Source organism: Mustelus asterias, unplaced genomic scaffold (assembly GCF_964213995.1).
Source record: "Mustelus asterias unplaced genomic scaffold, sMusAst1.hap1.1 HAP1_SCAFFOLD_585, whole genome shotgun sequence".
Taxonomy (NCBI): Eukaryota; Metazoa; Chordata; class Chondrichthyes; order Carcharhiniformes; family Triakidae; genus Mustelus; species Mustelus asterias.
The window spans coordinates 215,648-234,278 of NW_027590535.1; the positions used below are offsets into that span (position 1 = coordinate 215,648).

The 18,631-nt window shown below is 46.7% G+C and overlaps 1 long non-coding RNA gene across 2 annotated transcripts in view; it reads left to right on the forward strand.

Annotated features, from left to right (window-relative positions):
* Positions 1-17,845, forward strand: part of LOC144487078 (uncharacterized) — a 31,343-nt gene extending 13,498 nt beyond the window's left edge. Inside the window, exon 3 of one of the 2 annotated variants that reach the window (XR_013496367.1) lies at positions 16,216-17,845. This is a non-coding gene — a long non-coding RNA (uncharacterized LOC144487078). Of the gene's footprint in view, positions 1-15,802; positions 16,074-16,215 lie in introns of those variants that run through there. The other variant, XR_013496368.1, reaches the window with a different exon arrangement.
* Positions 17,846-18,631: the final 786 nt, after the last annotated feature.

Here is an 18,631-nt window from a genome sequence, read left to right on the forward strand (position 1 = left end):
AGAGACTGAGACTGACAGAGAATCAGACTGAGAGAGAGACTGAGACTGACAGAGAATCAGACTGAGAGAGAGACTGAGACTGACAGAGAATCAGACTGAGAGAGAGACTGAGACTGACAGAGAATCAGACTGAGAGAGAGACTGAGACTGACAGAGAATCAGACTGAGAGAGAGACTGAGACTGACAGAGAATCAGACTGAGAGAGAGACTGAGACTGACAGAGAATCAGACTGAGAGAGAGACTGAGACTGACAGAGAATCAGACTGAGAGAGAGACTGAGACTGACAGAGAATCAGACTGAGAGAGACTGAGACTGACAGAGAATCAGACTGAGAGAGAGACTGAGACTGACAGAGAATCAGACTGAGAGAGACTGAGACTGACAGAGAATCAGACTGAGAGAGACTGAGACTGACAGAGAATCAGACTGAGAGAGAGACTGAGACTGACGAGAATCAGACTGAGAGAGAGACTGAGACTGACAGAGAATCAGACTGAGAGAGAGACTGAGACTGACAGAGAATCAGACTGAGAGAGAGACTGAGACTGACAGAGAATCAGTCTGAGAGAGAGATTGAGACTGACAGAGAATCAGACTGAGAGAGAGAGACTGAGACTGACAGAGAATCAGACTGAGAGAGAGACTGAGACTGACAGAGAATCAGACTGAGAGAGAGACTGAGACTGACAGAGAATCAGACTGAGAGAGAGACTGAGACTGACAGAGAATCAGACTGAGAGAGAGATTGAGACTGACAGAGAATCAGACTGAGAGAGAGAGACTGAGACTGACAGAGAATCAGACTGAGAGAGACTGAGACTGACAGAGAATCAGACTGAGAGAGAGACTGAGACTGACAGAGAATCAGACTGAGAGAGATTGAGACTGACAGAGAATCAGACTGAGAGAGAGATTGAGACTGACAGAGAATCAGACTGAGAGAGATTGAGACTGACAGAGAATCAGACTGAGAGAGATTGAGACTGACAGAGAATCAGACTGAGAGAGATTGAGACTGACAGAGAATCAGACTGAGAGAGAGAGAGACTGAGACTGACAGAGAATCAGTCTGAGAGAGCGTGGGAAAAAGAGACTGAGACACGATCCCAACACGACCCTCAGAATTAAAATGGAGGGTGTGTCCCTCATTGAAGCCCCCTCCCACTAACAGCCTCAGTTTAACCCACCACATCCAGCTGTTTCCACATCCGCCTCGTTTCTCCTCTCTCTCTCTCTCTCTCTCCAGCTGTTTCTGCTGCATTTGTTGTCATGTTGGAATCTGTGAAGAAACCACATTTCCACCACTGTTTTCACAATCTCTCTCTCTGTCACCTTTCCTTCATTTCCTTCAATCACAAAGATACATAAAGGGACGCAGAGAGAGAGAGAGCGAGTAAAACCCTCAATAACATCCCAAAAGAAGAATTAAAGAGGCTGCTACAGTTTTTATTGAATCATTCATCCCATCCAATTTAGCACAGACACTGTTTGGGGATGAAGCAAATGGAGGAGGCTTCCTGAGGGCCCTGTGAGATTAGGGCTTGAATTGAGGCCTAGTCACAGAGGCTGCATTAAACCTTGGGGCAAAGAGCAGGAATCGTTCCACTCCAGTGAAACACAACAATCCTGAAAGCTGGAGTGACAGAGGCAGTGATATTAAACCCCTGTCCTGACCCCCTGCCCCTGGCCATTCTCCAATTCACACCACCCCATCTAAAAACACAATCCGGACTCTGGAATTGGGAACAAGTCATTTCCAAGGCCGGGGAATTTTAATTTCATCCCTCCCTCCTCCTTCCCAAGTGTTTTACAGTCACTGAGCCAGTTCCATTTTAAATTTGCGTGTTTACAAGTTGGAGTTCAGGAAAGGCAGCTGGTTAGTGTGGGATAATATTGGTCCTCTTGAAGATCAGAGTGGTCGGCTATGTATGGAACCAAAAGAAATGGGGGAGATATTAAATGGGTTTTTTGCATCCATATTTACTAAGGAAACTGGCATGGAGTCTATGGAAATAAGGCAAACAAGTAGGGAGGTCATGGAACCTATACAGATTAAAGGGGAGGAGGTGCTCGCTGTCTCGAGGCAAATCAGAGTAGATAAATCCCCAGGACCGGACAGGGCATTCCCTCGGACCTTGAAGGAGTCAAGGTCCGAGGGAAATTGAAATTGCAGGGGCCCTGGAAGATATATTTAAAATGTTGGTATCCACGGGTGAGTGGCTGGATGATTGGAGGATAACTCATGTTGTTCCTTTGTTTAAAAAAGGCTCAAAACGTAATGCGGGAAATTATAGGCCGGTAAGTTTGACGTCAGCAGGAGGTAAATTAATGGAAGGAGTACTAAGAGATAGGATCTACAAATAATTGGATAGACAGGGACTTATTAGGGAGAGTCAACATGGCTTTGTGCGTGGTAGGTCATGTTTGACCAATCTATTAGAGTTTTTCGAGGAGGTTACCAGGAAAGTGGATGAAGGGAAGGCGGTGGATGTTGCCTACATGGAATTCAGTAAGGCCTTTGACAAAGTCCCACATGGGAGGTTAGTTAGGAAGTTTCAGTCGCTAGGGAAACATGGAGAGGTCGTAAATTGGATTAGACATTGGCTTAATGGAAGAAGCCAGAGAGTGGTAGTGGAGGATTGCTTCTCTGAGTGGAGGCCTGTGACTAGTGGTGTGCCGCAGGGATCAGTGCTGGGTCCATTGTTGTTTGTCATCTAAATCAATGATCTGGATGATAATGTGGTAAATTGGATCAGCAAATTTGCTGACGATACAAAGATTGGAGGTGTCGTGGACAGTGAGGAAGGTTTTCAAAGCTTGCAGAGGGATTTGCTCGCAAAATGGGCTGCAAAATGGCAGATGGAATTTAATGCAGACAAGTGTGAGGTATTGCACTTTAGAAGGACAAACCAAGGTAGAACATACAAGGTAAATGGTAGGACACTGAAGAGTGCAGTAGAACAGAGGGATCTGGGAATATAGATGCATAATACATAAAAGTGGCGTCACAGGTAGTTAAGGCCGTAAAGAGTGCTTTTGGTGCATTGGCCTTTACAAATCAAAGTATTGAGTATAAGAGTTGGAATGTTATGGTGAGGTTGTATAAGACATTGGTGAGGCCGAATGTAGAGTATTGTGAGCAGTTTTGGGCACCTAATTACAGGAAGGATATTAATAAGGTTGAAAGAGTGCAGAGAAGGTTTACAAGGATGTTGCCGGGACTTGAGAAACTGAGTGACAGAGAAAGGTTGAATAGGTTGGGACTTTATTCCCTGGAGCAGAGACAAATGAGGGGAGATTTGATGGAGGTGTATAAAATTATGATGGATATAGATAGAGTGAATGGAAGCAGGCTTTTTCCACTGAGGCTCGGGGAGAAAAAAACTAGAGGATGTGGGTTAAGGGTGAAGGGGAAAGGTTTGAAGGGAACATCAGGGAGGGGGCTTCTTCACACAGAGAGTGGTGGGAGTGTGGAATGAGCTGTCAGATGAAGTGGTGAATGCGGGCTCACTTTTACCATTTAAGAAAAACTTGGACAGGTACATGGATGAGAGGGGTGTGGAGGGATATGGTCCAGGTGCAGGCAGAAAAATGGTTCGGCACAGACAAGAAGGGCCAAAAGGTCTGTTTCTGTGCTGTAATGTTCTCTGGTTCTCGGTTCTAACAGACTGGGAATAGATTGGGGCAAGCTTGGAGGGCCGAAGGGCCTGTTCCTGTGCTTTATTGTTCTTTGTTCTGAGCCCACACTGGACATCCGCCCCCCCCGCAGATCCTGTGTCTCATCCCACCATCTCACTTCAACCCACACCTCTGTTTTGCTGTCGATGTCTGTATTTCCCTTACCACCGCTCTAGATTTCTTTGTTCTGTAACTCTCCCCAACTCACGACACAGTAAGGGTAACTCAGTAAATCCTGCCCTGATTCAATCAACCAAAATGCATAATCTCGCATTTATCTAAATTGAACTTCATCTGCCATTTGTCAGCCCACAGGCCCAATTGATCAAGATCCCATTGCAATCGGAGATAACCTTCACTGTCCACTATGCCACCAATCTTGGTGTCATCTGCAAACTTACTAACCATGCCTCCTAAATTCTCACCCAAATCAATGTAACACGGGGCATGGAGAAATCAGACATTGGTATAGTTAATGCTGGTATTTAGCATCATGCTTCAACGCCGCTACCTTTCCCTGACCTGAAATAGATGCTCTATTCAGAAATTATTTAACACTCGGGTATTCCTGGAGGAACAGACGGACGGTGCACAGTGAAACTTTATGCTGTTGATGGCAGCCTAGAATCAGAAAGATTGAAGGAACTCACAAGGTCAATCCTATTTTTGATGTGAGTGGGGTGAGAGAGAGAGTGTTGAGGTGAAGGGGAATTTTGAGGTGAGAGGGTCAGTGTTGAGGTGAGGGGTGTTGCTGTGGACGGTGGGAGTTGAGGTGAGAGGCGGTTACTGAGGTGAGAGGGAGTGTGTTGATGTGAGGAGGGAGCTTTCAGATGAGAGGGGAACAACATGGTGTTATATCAATACACACTGATCCAACAAACACTCCCAGGATATTTACTGCAGGGATTAGGTGCGAAGTCAGTCTGTCCCCTCACGCTGCCAGCCAGAGTGCGGAGGGAACGGTGACAGCCCTTAAACACGGAGCAAACATCATCTGCAACATCCCATCAAAAACTCCAATGTCGCTACAGAGGTCCAGTGTCACTCCCACCCCATCTTAACTGTGTGACCAGGCTGTCTCATGGCTGCTAAAGTGAAGGTTCAACTTAGTCAGGCAACCTTCAGGCTCGATATCCGTAAGCTTGCGCCCATCAGACCTTTACAAGGATAAGCTGCCTCGACACTCCCATCATATACCCTCATTGTAGATGCAGCACAGGCCCAGATACACAAACTATCTCCCTCTACACTGTCCAAACACGAATCTCCAGTGCAGGTATAGCAGAGGGTGAGATACACAGTGTGTACAGGTGAGAGGGGGAGAGTGCTGAGGCGAGAGGGGGAGAGCGTTGAGGCAAGAGGGGGAGTGTTGAGGTGACAGTGGGAGTGTGGAGGTGAGAGGGGAATTTTGTGGTGGGGGTGCGGTTCTGTAACACACTGGTTGGCGCTGCTGCCTCATGGCGCCAAAGACCCGGGTTTGATTCCAGCCTCGGGTCACTCTCTGTGTGGAATGTGCACGTTCTCCCCTGTCTGCGTGGGAATCCTCTGTGTGCTCTCATTTCCTCCCACACTCCAAAGATGTGGGAGTTAGTTGGATTAGCCATGCTAACTTGAGGAGACGGGCAACGTACAGGCAGGTACATAAGAACATAAGAACATAAGAAATAGGAGCAGGAGTAGGCCATCTGGCCCTTCGAGCCTGCCCCGCCATTCAACAACATCATGGCTGATCTGAAGCGAATCAGTTCCACTTACCCGCCTGCTCCCCATATCCCCTAATTCCCTTATAGATCAGAAAACTATCTACCCGTGATTTAAACATATTCAATGAGGAAGCCTCCACCACTTCAAAGGGCAGAGAATTCCAGAGATTCACTACCCTCTGAGAGAAGAAATTCCCCCTCAACTCTGTTCTGAAATGCCCCCCCCCCCCTTATTTTGAGGCTGTGCCCTCTAGTTCTGGTTTCCCTTCTAAGTGGAAAGAATCTCTCCACCTCTACCCTATCCAGCCCCTTTATTATCTTATATGTCTCTATAAGATCACCCCTCATCCTTCTAAACTCAAACAGGTACTGGACGGGGTTAGATACGGAGTAAATGTCCCTCATCAATGTCCCCATCAAACACTCCCAGGACGTGTACAGCATGGGGATAGACACAGAGTAAATTTAAGACTGTGCCCATCAAACATTCACACGGTAAAATTCCCTCTGCTCCACCCAGAACAGCTACAGCATTGGCCGGGGTGGGGGGGGGGTAGATACATAATAAACCTCTCTCGACAGTGTCCTCATCAAACTCTCCCAGGATACCCCAGGATAGGGACAGTACGTGGTTAAATGTAGAATAAATCTCCCTCTATAATGTCCCCATCAAACTCTCCCAAGACAGATGCAACTAGTGTGAGTTCAGATGCAGCTGAGGTTGAGATTTCCAGAAACCTCCCATCACACTGTTTCACCAAGAACTCCAGTGAAGGTGTAGCAAGGGTGAGATGCACAAAAAATGTCTGCATCGACTGTCCAAACACTAAAGACCTGAGCAAGAGCAGCACAGGGTAAGGTACACAGAAAATCTCTCGACACTGTCCCATCAGGAACTCGAGCGCAGGTGGACACAGAGATACATATAGTTCTGCTCTCCCTGTATACTGCCAGAACAAAATCCCAGATATGGGTGAAGCAAAGTTCAATACAGATACATCTCCTCTTGATACTGCCCTCTGAAACCCTCCCAGAACAGTTACACACGGGATTGCAGACAGAGCAAAGCTCACTCTGCAGTGTCCCATTGAATAGTTCACTGCAAAGGGTGTTTACTCTGTGTCGAACCCCATTCTGAACCATGTTTCTGTATTTGCCATTGGGTTACTGTAAATTGTGCTTCGATTGAACATTTCCAAGGATAGGGACAGCACTGGGTAAAGTATATGGTCTTGCTGCACTGCCAATTCAAACAGGCTGATAAAAGGGGCGTGTATCTTCTGTATCAAACACGTTTCCATCACTGTCCATGAAGTAATCCCAAAACAGCCCCACTGATATTGATATTTTCCATTTGTGCTTTTATAATAACTGTCTTCTGTTAATTTGTTGTTATAGTTTGTGAATTACTCCTTCAGATCTTTCCTAAATACAGTTCAGACACTTGGGAATTCGAATGAATTAATTGCAAACATTTTCTGTTGTATAGAACATAGAAAAGCTACAGCACAAACAGGCCCTTCGGCCCACAAGTTGTGCCGGTCATGTCCCTACCTACCTAGGCTTATATATAGGCTTACCTAGAACCCTCAATCCTATTAAGTCCCATGTACTCATCCAGGAGTCTCTTAAAAGACCCCATTGAGTTTGCCTCCACCACCACTGACGGCAGCCGATTCCACTCACCCACCACCCTCTGAGTGCAAAACTTCCCCCTGACATCTCCTCTGTCCCTGTTCCCCAGCACCTTTAACCTGTGTCCTCTCGTAGCAGCCATTTCAGCCCTGGGAAAAAGCCTCTGTGAGTCCACCTGATCTATACCACTCAACATCTTATATCCCTCTATCAGGTCACCTCTCATCCTTCTTCTCTCCAAGGAGAAAAGACCGAGGTCTCTCAACATATCCTCATAAGGCATGCCAACCAATCCAGGCAACATCCTTGTACATCTTCTCTGCACCCTTTCAATAATTTCCACGTCCCTCCTGTAATGAGGCGACCAGAACTGAGCACAGTACTCCAAGTGGGGTCTGACGAGGGTCATAGAAAGCTGCATCATTATCCCCGGACTCCGAAACTCAATCCCTCGATTGATGAAGGCCAGGTGAAAACTGCCCCAGTAAAGTAAATCAGATTGACCAACTGATTGCAATCAATGCCAAATGGGGAATCATTGTCCTGTGTAGAAGTGAGAACCCGTTCCATATTGTGATTGTTTGCAGTATTGGGACAGTGAGATGACCCGATCCAACACAAGAACACTTTGCAATATCTCCCAGTAACAGTGAGCCTGTGTGTCAGCGTTAACCAAGCGGGGTGACATTCCGGGAGGTGCTGACATCTCACGCAGAGTGAAAACCAGAATTCAATTGGTGGGGATTGCCAAGTTAAATTCAGCTGGGGATTTATTGAGGGAATTTGTGAAAATGCATGTGGAGATCTTATACAATCTAATTGAAAAACATTTCGAAATCCGTTTCTCCAACTGACTGTACAGAACAGAAGAGGTACATTTATAGAGATCTCAAGGTGAATAACATTAGTTCCAGTCACTGAACACCAGCAGTAACTTTTTAATGCATATCATTTTATAAATGTTTCACATGCAGTGAATATATTTATTCTAATTCCGGTCTCTGAGCAGTCAGATATTGATAACTTTGATAGTTAGCACCATGCTCCCACACTGCCACCTCTGCTTGACCTGAAATAGATGCTCTGTTCCGCAATTATTGAAACCAAGTGTATTCGTGGAGGAACAAACTTACATTCTGCATTCAAACTTTATGTTGTTGAGATCAGCCCAGGATCAGAATGATTGAAGGAGCTGAAGGTTTTTGAGACAGTTTGTGTGACGCTGCTGCTGTGTTGCCTTTATTCGTTTTGTAACATGGGGGTCGCAGGGAATCAGTAGCGACAATAAGAGTGAGGTCAGTGATGTATCTGTTTGTCAGTTGGTAATAAGAATGAAGTCGGTGATACACCTGGAAGGTAAAGGCAGTAGGGATGAGGTTAGCCATGCACCTGGATGTGTATTGACAATCAGAGCAATTCAGTAATGTATCTGTGCAGGTTGTGAAAGGAGAGTGCGGTCACTGCTGTTCCTAAATACCTGGTTCCAATAAGAATCAGGTTCTTTCTGCATCTGCAGGGACAGGTGTAGCATCGGGGAAACACAAGATAAAACTCCATCTGCAATTTCCCCAGCAAACACACCCAGGGCAGGGACAACGGGCGGATGTTTGAGTTGTGTGGAGTGGGGGGCTGTGTGTGGAGTGAAAGTTTATTATGGAAGTGAGGGGGAGAGTGATGAGTTGAGAGGCGGTGTATTGAGATGAGGGGGAGTTTGTTGAGGTGAGGGGGAAAGTTAAAAGGAGATGGCGGGAGCTGAGGCGAGACAGAGTGCTGAGATGAGAAGAGAGAGCTGATATGAGAGAGGGAGAATGTTGATGTGAGACAGAGTGTCGGATTTGGCCCCGCGCTCTCCCCAAATTCGGATAATCCCACCAGAGGTAATTGGATCTTGACACGGTCTGTGCCCATCTGCTCCGACTCCCATGCGGTGTGGGACGGGAAATTCATATCTTGGGGATCTTGAGGTGAGGAGCGTCGAGATGAGATGGGTAGTGTTGTGGTGCGTGGGGGAATGTAGAAGTGAGTGGGAGGATTGATGTGAGGGGGGGAACATGTTAAGGTGAGAGGGGGAGAGTTGTGTTGATTGGGGGAGTGTTGAATTGAGAGCGCGTGTTCTGGTGAGAGGAATTGATGTTAACCCTCTATGGGACAATGTAAATGTGAGAGGGGGAACTTAGAAGCGAGACGGCTAGTGTTGAGGAGAAAGGGTGTAATGTCTGTGTGATAGAGATTGTGCAGAGAGGGGAAGGGGAGTATTGAGGTGAGCGGGGGTGTGTTGAGGTGAGGGGGTGTGTTGACGTGACAGGATAGTGTTGGTGAGAGAGAGAGAGTGTTGGGGTAATGGGGAGTGCTGAGTTGAGAGTGAGGGTGTTAATGTTGTCATGTGAGTGGACCTTTCAGCAATTTTGTTTAAATCATGCAGCTTACATGGAGGTGGAGCTAAGCTGTGGCAGTCAGGTGGTGGTTTTTTTTTGGTCTTTTAGTTTAGTTTTGGGAAGCAGTTTAGCAGCAAGCTCAGAAGCAATCTCTCTCCCTCTCCCTGTCCTTCTCTTTTGAAAAGGCTGTGTTTTGTGGAACAGACTCGACTGCAACCTCTGCTGAGTTTCTCAAGGGATTTTGAGCATTCAGCCCAGGAGGCTGGACACGTGTAATAATTCGGCATTAACCTCTGCTGTATTGTGGTGATTTGGAGGGTTTTGTGGATTGGATGTTGGCTTTGGTTGGAACACACTAGAGATATTTCCTTCAGAGTTGTACATTATTGTGGTTGTTGTGTTTCTTGTTTGTTATTGTTAAATGTTCTTGCTAATTGTCTTACTACACATGTCAACAATATTCTCAATTAAACTTTGTATTGAATAAGAGTTCCTCGTGGGTCAGGTCACTCCCACCTGAAGTGAAACCTCTCGTGCTCCTTCGAGCCAGATTCAAGGTAAAGAGTTACAGGTCACTCGAGCTTCATGGAACAACTGGGAGTATCCAACCTGACTGAGAACAACTGGGGGCTCCGGGATTGAAACCTGTATTTCTTGATTGATTTTGGATTAGTGAACTCAAAGACAGTGAGCGCTGAGCAGATTTGTGTTTTCTTTTCAGGTGTTGTATTCCAGTTTAAATAGGGAGTGTGGTTTGGATTAATGTCTCTTTCAGAGGCTCAGAAGTTTCTGCGGGTGGAGGAAGTCACGCAAGTTACCTGACAGATAGTGACGAAAGCAAAGCTTTTGGAATTGGAAACACATTCCAGTTGACATTGCCTGACAGAGTACAGAAAGGAGAGATCATTGTGGCAATAGCACAACATTTGGAATTGTCAGAAGCTCAGTCAGAATCGTTGGAAATTCAGTTACAAATGAAAGTGACTCAATATAAAAAATAATTAAAACTATTTGAATTACAGGGAAAAGAAAAGGAAAGGGAGGAACAGCAAGCAAAATAATTGAATCAATCTGAATTACAGGCAAAAGGGAAAAAGGAGGCAAGGGAAAAATAGAGAGACTTTGAATATTGGAAACTGGCCTTCAAATGTAAACATCGTGTCTGATTGGCGGAGGTAAAGGGTAAAGTACAGTCTGAGGGTAGGGATGAGGATAGTGAGAGAATGAGGGGCAGAAAATACATCAGGAGATAGAAAAGGCAATGTTACAATCATCATGGGGGACTTCAATATGTAGGTTTCTAAGATTCTAAGGTGGACTGGGAAAATCAGATAGGTCGTGGATCCCAAGAAAAGGAATTTGTGGAATGTCTAAGAGAGGGTTTTTGGAGCAGCTTGTGACAGAGCCTACTACGGAACAGGCAATTCTGGATTTGGCGATGTGTAATGAGGCAGACTTGATAAGGGAACTTAAGGTGAAGGAACCCTTAGGGAGCAGTGACCACAATATGATAGAATTTACCCTGCAGTTTGAGAGGAAGAACCTGGAATCAGATGTAAAGGTATTTGAATTAAATAAAGATAACTACAAGGACATGAAGGTGGAGCTGGCCAGAGTTGATTGTAAAGGGAGCCGAGCAGGGGAGAAAGTGGAACAGCAATGACAGGAGTTCTTGAGAGTTATTTGCGAGGCACAACAGAAATTCATCCCAAGGAGGAGGAAACATGCCACAGGGAGGACGAGGAATCCATGGCTGACGGGGAAGCCAAGGGCAGCAAAAACACAAAAGGGAAAGCATCCTTAGTGGCAAGGATTAGTGGGAAGGCAGAAGATTGAGAAGCTTTTGAAAGCAAGCAGAGGACAACTTAAAAAAGCAATAAGAGGGGAGAAGATGAAATATGAGTGTAAGCAAGCTTGTATTATAAAAGAGGAGAGGAGAAGGTTTTCCAATATAAGTTAAGAGAGAGGCAAAAATAGCCATTGGATCACTAAAAAATGAGGCTGGAGAAGGAATAATAGGAAACAAAGAAATGGCAGAGGAACTGAATAGTTTGCATCAGTCTTCACGGTGGAAGACACCAGTGGGATGCCAGAGCTCCAGGAGAGTCGGGGGACACAGGTGGGTGTAGTGGCCATCACTCAGGAGAAGGTTCTGGGGAAACTGAAAGGTCTGTGGGTGGTAAATCACCTGGACCGGATGGAGTACACCCCAGGGTTCTTAAAGACATAGCTGAGGAAATTGTGGTGGCATTGGTGGTGATCTTTCTTTGATAAGGCGCAGCATAGGAGACTGTTATATAAGTTAAGTGCCAATGGTGTTGAGGGTAAGATCCTGGCATGGATAGAGGATTGGCTGACTGGCAGAAGGCAGAGAGTGGGGATGAAGGGATCTTCTCTCAGGATGGCAGCCGGTGACAAGTGGTGTGCCTCGGGGGTCGGTCCTGGGACCACAACCTTTCACAATACACATTAATAATTTGGAAAAACGAAATGAAGGCGCTGTTGCTAAGTTTGGTGATGATACAATTATATGCAGAGGGACAGGGAGTATTGCGGAAGTGGGAGGGAGGAGGGGGAGGAGGAGGGCTGCAGAAGGACTTGGACAGGTTAGGACAGTGGATAAAGAGGGGGCAGATGGAATACAAGGAGGAAAAGTGTGAGGTTATGCACTTTGGAAGGAGGAATGGAGGCAGAGACTATTTTCGAAATGGGGAAATGCTTAGAAAATCAGATGCACAAAGGAATTTGGGAGGCCTTGTTCAAGATTCTCTAAAGGTTAACCTGCAGGTTCAATCGGCAGTTAGGAAGGCAAGTGGAATACTGGCAATCATGTCGAGAGGCCCCGCACCAGGTTCAGACCCACCCAGGTTCAGACAGAGACGCTGTTCAGATTCACACAAGGTTCGGACTCGGATCATGTTCAGATTCACACCGTGTACAGACTCACCTCAGCTTCACAATCATAGAAACATTGAAATATAGGAACAGCAGGAGCAGGCCATTCGGCCCTTCGACCCAGCTCCGACATTCAGTTTGATCAGGGATCATCATCAACTTCAATATCCTGACCATCCCTTGCTCCCATATCCCGTGATCACTTTAGCCCCAAGAGCGATACATAATTTCTTCCTGAAATCACGAAAGGTTTTGGCCTCAGCTACATTCTGTGGTAGCGAAGTCCATAGGTCATCAGAGTGGAGAAATTTCTCCTCACCTCTGTTCTAAAAGGTTGATGCTTATCCTCAAACCATGAACACTCGTCCTCAACTCCCTGAGCATCAGGAACATTCTTTCTGAATCTACCCTGTCTAAACATGGTCCAATATTATATGTTTCACTCGAATGAACTCCAATGAATAAAGCCCTAACCGACTTAGTCTCTCTTCATATCACAGACTTGCCATCCCAGGAATCAGCCTGGTAAACATTCGCTGTACTCCCTCTATAGCGAGGATATCCTTCCTCAGATAAGGACACCAAAACTGCACACAATACTCGAAATGTGGCCTCAGCAATGCCCTGTACAACTGCAATGACACATCTCTCTTCCTGTACTCCAATCTTATCCCTATGAAGGGCAGCATTACAGTTGTCTTCTTTACTGCCTGTTGTACATGCGCGCTGACTTTCACTTACTGATGCATACGGACACCAAGGCCTCGCTGAGTATCCACCTCTCTCAATTTACACCCATTCAAATAATAATCTGTCTTCCTATTATTGCTGCTAAATTGGATAACTTCACATTGATCCACATTTTACTGCAACTGCTTTGCACATCCCCACACATTGAGCCTGTTCAAATCACACTGAAGCATGTCTGCATGTTTCTCATAGCTCACCCTCACACACCTTTTATCATCTGCAAATTTGGAGATGATACATCTAGTTCCATTTTCAAAATAATTAATATATAATGTGAGCAGTTGGGGTCCGTGCACAGATTCCTGCAGAACCCCACTAGACACTGACTGCTAATCAGAAAAAGGCCCATTTATTGCCAACTCTTTGCTTTCTATCAGTGAACCAGCTTTCTATCCGTCTCAAAACATTGCCTGTAATCCCATGTGCTTTCACTTTACATGGCAGTCTGCGATGTGAGACCTTGTCGAAAGCCTTCTGAAAGTCTCAATAAACACATCTGCTCACGTCACTTTCTGAACAGTAATGTCTGGGGGACACCTACCCGCCCTGGACCTGGCCGTAAGGGACCGGGCAGTAAGGGACACAAGACACAGCAATACCTCTCCACCACTTCCCTAAACTCCCACACTTAGCCCAGCTCTCAGTGCTTCACTCTCTGCAGCTTGCACTCTGTGGAGCTCCCTGAGTGGGCACATTTCACAGGCCTCAGTTTGGTAGTTTATATTTGCCCGTGTCCAACACATGAACCTGATTGAAGTCACTGCCCCCCCTCCCCCTCTAGGTCTGAGTAACCGCCGAGGGCTGACCACCTTGGAAGCATTTTTTGGAGTTTCAATGCTGGGTCCGGTTCCTGCTGCTCAGCCTCGGAAGTGAGTGGGGTTCAGCAGACCGGAGCTCGCCTCTTCCACCATGAGCGTGTGGCCCGAGTTCCCTTTATCGGGTGACAATGTGGTCGAGAGGCTAAACCCACTGTGTCCATTTCAGACTCCGAGGTTCCCACTGGCGGAGATGAGGAACAGGAGCCGGAGTGCCTGGAATTCTTTCCAAAGTTCCCGGTCTGCTGGGAATTGCTTTTTCCTGCACGGCTTGGGGCTTCATGGCTTGTAGATGATTGAAGCATTCCCATAGGATGGTATCTCCCAAGCGGACTTGATAGGAAACTGGCCCTGTTCCAGACTCGACCGTGCCTCATAACCACGTGGACCCATTGCCATGACTCTTTACCAATAACCTATCACCTGCCTTTAGGTGCCTCTCCCGGCTGGTGGGAACGGCACTGGGTGTTAGCTCCCACCTTCAGAAGGTCAGACTTAACATTGGGCGGAGTGAACTTCCCATGACCAACTCTGCTGGGGCTATTCCAGTTGTTGAAGAGGGGAGGTCGGGGGGAGGTTGGAGGGTGTCATTCTGTAATTGAAGATGAAATCTGGATGGTTTGGTGTCCAAAGAGACTGAGGGATGGTATTTTGAACCTGCTTTTACTGTTTGGGCCGCTCTTTCTGCCAGGCCATTGGATGATGGGTAATATGACACTGTAAGAAGTTTAACAACACCAGGTTAAAGTCCAACAGGTTTATTTGGTAGCAAAAGTGGCTTTTGCTACCAAATAAACCTGTTGGACTTTAACCTGGTGTTGTAAACTTCTTACTGTGTTTACCCCAGTCCAACGCCGGCATCTCCACATCATAATATGACACTGCCCAAACGTGTCAAATTCTGTCCAACTTCATCGAATGCACAAATTCCTGGCTGATGAAGAGTGGTTTATTTTCAGGAACTAACATTTCCGGGATCCCGGGTGTCATGAAAGAGGTGTGAAGTTTCTCCACTCTTGTCCTTGTGTTTGAGTAACTCACCCTGTGAACGGCCATCCATTTTGAATCAGCATCTACCATTTCAGGAACATAGACCCCATGAACGGACCGGCACTCTCCGTGTGCAGCCACGTCTCCGGATGTCCTGGCCATTCCCAAGTGTGAAGAGTAGTGATTGGTGGTACTTCTGCCCTTGTTGATATTGTCAACACTGACCCACGGGCAAATATTCGTATCCATACCTGGCCACCAGACATGGCAACTGTTTGTTATTTATATTTGAAAGTCCAATAGAAAGAGTCAGGGGTCTTGTAGTTGTAGTTTCCTCTCAGGGTCTAATGAGTTGAAGAATTGAAGTAAGGGGAGCTTTCAGCAGATTGATGAGCTGCTGCCTGAAGTGAGTCTGTGTCACAGCATAAATGGCAGTGTTTGTACAACAACTTGTGAGTTGCAACATGAAACCAAATTCCATAACATAGGAATCTAACCAGACCGACTTATAGCCCAAATAATCCATCCGACTCCATATAGAATAAACCATTAATGTCGACCATAAGAGGATAAAATTGGCTGAGATAACAAACAGTAAAATGATGGATTTCCTGCGACTCTCCATCTCAGGGTCTCTGGGATTCTCCCCACTGCTGTGAGCCCGGAGTCTCCTGCGGGCTCTGCTGCTCATTAAAATGTGTCTGACGGTGAAAACGTTGAGCAGCAGAATCAGGGCGAACGGGACAGCCGGGGTTAGAATGTTGTGGAGGAACTCGATTGTTCCCCAGACCGGAGATTCCACAACATCCATTGTGACATCACAAAACCAGGGGTCGTTCCCCAGCCGATATCTATTTAATAACATAAAATACCAGAAGATGTTCTTTAAACAGCTCAGCACCGTCACTGTTCCCAGAACCACAGCCGCCGATTTCTCACTGCAATATTTACTCTTCAGCTTGGGGCAGCAAATGGCCACAAATCGATCAAAGGTGAAAGTGACGGTGAACCAGACAGAACAGTCAGTGGCTGCATAAAGCAGGACGGCGTGGATGTTACACACGGGGACCCAGCGCAGGAAATCAAACTGTTCCGGATAAAGAATGGGAATGTGTCTGAATATCAGGTCGAGGATAACGACCAGCAGATCCCCCGCTGACATGGCCACCAGGTAACGAGTCACACATTTGGACAGACCACAGTTTCTGCTCGTCAGAGTCACAATTGTGATTATGTTCACTGTCAGGAAGGGAAATAAAGAATAAAATTAGACAGGATTCAGGGAAAGAAGTTACCATTTGGACTGAGGATGGGTTAAAATAAAAAAGAATGTATACACATAAAATGACTTAAATCTTTTTTTTAAACCAGCACGTCTTTTGCAGTGTGAGAGGAAAGTGGAGCATCCGGAGGAAACCCACACAGACACGGGGAGAAGGTCCAAACTCCACACAGACAGTGACCCAAGCCTGGAATTGAACCCAGCTCCCTGACGCTGTGAATCAGCAGTGCTAACTACTGTGTCACCGTGCAGTCCATGGTAGCAACACACTGGTATACATTTGGGAGAGAGCTTTCCGGAGAGTCCACAACATTGACCCTCACTCAGCTCCAAGGGTGAGGGAGTAAACCCTGACAGAAAATCCAGACTGGAATCCTGTAGATGGTAATCTGTCGTCTCTCAGACAGTTTACTGACAACCCCTGCAACAGAGCTGGTACCAAAGAGGGCTGGTTTGACCCTTGCCTCTGGACAATACTAACAATTGGCAGAGGGAGATCCTGATGCCTTGACAGCACAGAATCTCTATTATACTTACACAGAACTGTACCCTGGAGAGGAGATCACAGCATTGTGGCCACTGTTAGCACAACACAGGAAAAAATAGTAATCTCACACTCGATTGGCACAGAACACAACTTCCAGTGTTTCTTTCAAGAGTGGGAGAAAGTTTCAGGGTTCAGCGAATCGCTATCGTCCATAATGCTCAGTGCGATTACTGCTGTCCCACGTTGGTCTACTGGACCAGTGCAGCTGCAGTCGTCTCTCGGCAGGAAGGTTGCCAATCTATGCACCAGGTAAAACTCAAACAAAGGCCAGTACCAAAGGAAAAGCCAAGCAGGCTGCCTTAATGCCTATCGTCCGGTGACTCTGATGTCCAATATTATGAAATGCATCAAAAGGTTAGTCATGGCATGAATCAGTTCCGGCTTCCCAGATTGCCTGGATCCACGACAGTTCACCGACATCCACAACAGGTCCACAATGCCATCTCCCGGGCCCGACAGTGAACCCTGGAACACAGACTCGTGTTTATCAACTACAGCTCAGCCTGCAACACCATTAGTCCTACGAAACTCATGTCCAAAGTTCGTGGCGCTGGGCTTGGCTCCTGCCTCTGCAATTGGATCCTCAACTTCCTAATCCATAGAGAGCAAAATTAAGGACAATCAACAACATCTCCTTCACAATCATCCTGAACAGCGGTGCCCCGTAAGGCTGCGTCCTCAGCCCCTTACTATACTCCTTATACACTGGTGACTGTGTGGCCAAATTCCCCTGCAACTCGGTTCCCAAGTTTGCTGATGACACCTGCAGTGGGTCGGAGGAAGAGACAGAGAATCTGGTGAACTGGGGCGACAACAATAATCTCTTCCTCAATGTCAACAAAGCAAATCGACTTCTGGAAGCCTAGTGGAGTACATGCCCCGATCTACATCAATGGGATGAAGTTGAAATAGTCGAGAGCTTCACGTTTTAGGGTCCACATCACGAAAAACCTTTCCTGGTTCCTCCATGACGTCCCTATAATTAAAAAAGTCTCCGAACGCCTCTATTTTCTCAGAGGTTTAGGGACATTTGGCATGTCAGCTGCGACTCTCATCAACTTTTACAGATGCACCATAAATAACATTCTAGCTTGGTATGGCTCCTGCTCTGTCCAAGACTGCGAGAAACTTCAAAAGGGGAAGATAAAGAAACGGATGTCATTATACACATTGGTGGAAATGACGTAGATAGGAAGAGTAGGGGGGTCCTAAGGGAGCAATTCAGGGAGTTGGGAAATAGGTTAAAAAGTAGGGTCACTAGGGTGGCCATCTCTGGGCTGCTCCCAATGCCTCGTGCCACTGAGGATAAGAATAGGGAGTTGGTTCAAATGAATGCCTGGCTAAAGGACTGGTCCAGGAGGGAGGGCTTTATTTTCATAGACCAATGGGAGGTTTTCAGGAGAGGATGGCACCTGTACAAGAGGGAGGGGTCACAACTAAGTTGGAAGGGCACAAATATCCTGGCTGGGAGCTTTGCTAATGCAGTTCGGGGGGGTTTAAACTAGTATGGCAGGGGGGTGGGGATCAAACTATTAGGTCTATAAGTGTGGTGGCTGGGGACGAGCTTGGGGCTGGGACAAGGCTGGCAAAGAAGAAGAGCACTCTGGGGGAGGACGACCTCACTGAGCCTGGGGGTCTGGAGTGCTTATACTTCAATGCAAGGAGCGTAGCAGGTAAAACAGACGAACTTGGGGCCTTAATGCGCACGAGGAATTTGGATGTGGTTGCGGTGACAGAGACTTGGTTGAAAGAGGGACAGGACTGGCAGCTGAATATTCCAGGGTACAAGTGTTTTAGGCGAGACAGAGGAGGGGCCAAAAGAGGTGGGGGAGTAGCGGTATTGGTTGGAGAGCATATTACAGCGGTGCAGAGGGAGGACAATTCGGAGGAGTCGTGTAGCGAGTCACTCTGGGTGGAGCTTAGAAACAGGAAAGGCGCAGTCACTATGTTGGGGGTGT